Genomic DNA, 382 nt, shown 5'->3' with positions numbered 1-382 from the left:
AACCAGGGTGTGACCTGGGGAAAGGAACCAGGGGATATCCTGGGGAAAGAGTCAGGGATTATCTTGAGAAGGGTCGCCGTCGTGCTCGTTGAAGGACACGTAATTACTTTAGAAAACGCACTTTATTGTGTACCGACTACAAGGCTTGTGCCCATGGCGGGGGCACTAGATGAACTGGTCGTAACCGGTTACCCGCGAGGACCGGTACGATATATATTTAAAATAAGTCAAGCGACCAATCGTGGGGCCGCACGGTATCGCCTGGTACAGCGCGCATGCGCAGGGATATTACTACGCGAACGACCAATAAGAGTTCGTGAATCACCGTCTCATATAGAGATCGCCGAGTATGCAGCGCCACAGCGCTGCCAACTTAGAATAA

The 382-nt window shown here is 51.6% G+C and overlaps 1 protein-coding gene across 3 annotated transcripts in view; it reads right to left on the bottom strand.

Annotated features, from left to right (window-relative positions):
- Nucleotides 1-382, bottom strand: part of LOC105453580 (probable palmitoyltransferase ZDHHC16) — a 4,871-nt gene that overhangs the window by 3,701 nt on the left and 788 nt on the right. The window lies entirely within an intron of this gene.

This window comes from Wasmannia auropunctata, unplaced genomic scaffold (assembly GCF_000956235.1).
Source record: "Wasmannia auropunctata unplaced genomic scaffold, wasmannia.A_1.0 LD335998.1, whole genome shotgun sequence".
In the NCBI taxonomy this organism is placed as follows: Eukaryota; Metazoa; Arthropoda; class Insecta; order Hymenoptera; family Formicidae; genus Wasmannia; species Wasmannia auropunctata.
This window is presented reverse-complemented; position numbering and strand designations above follow the sequence as displayed.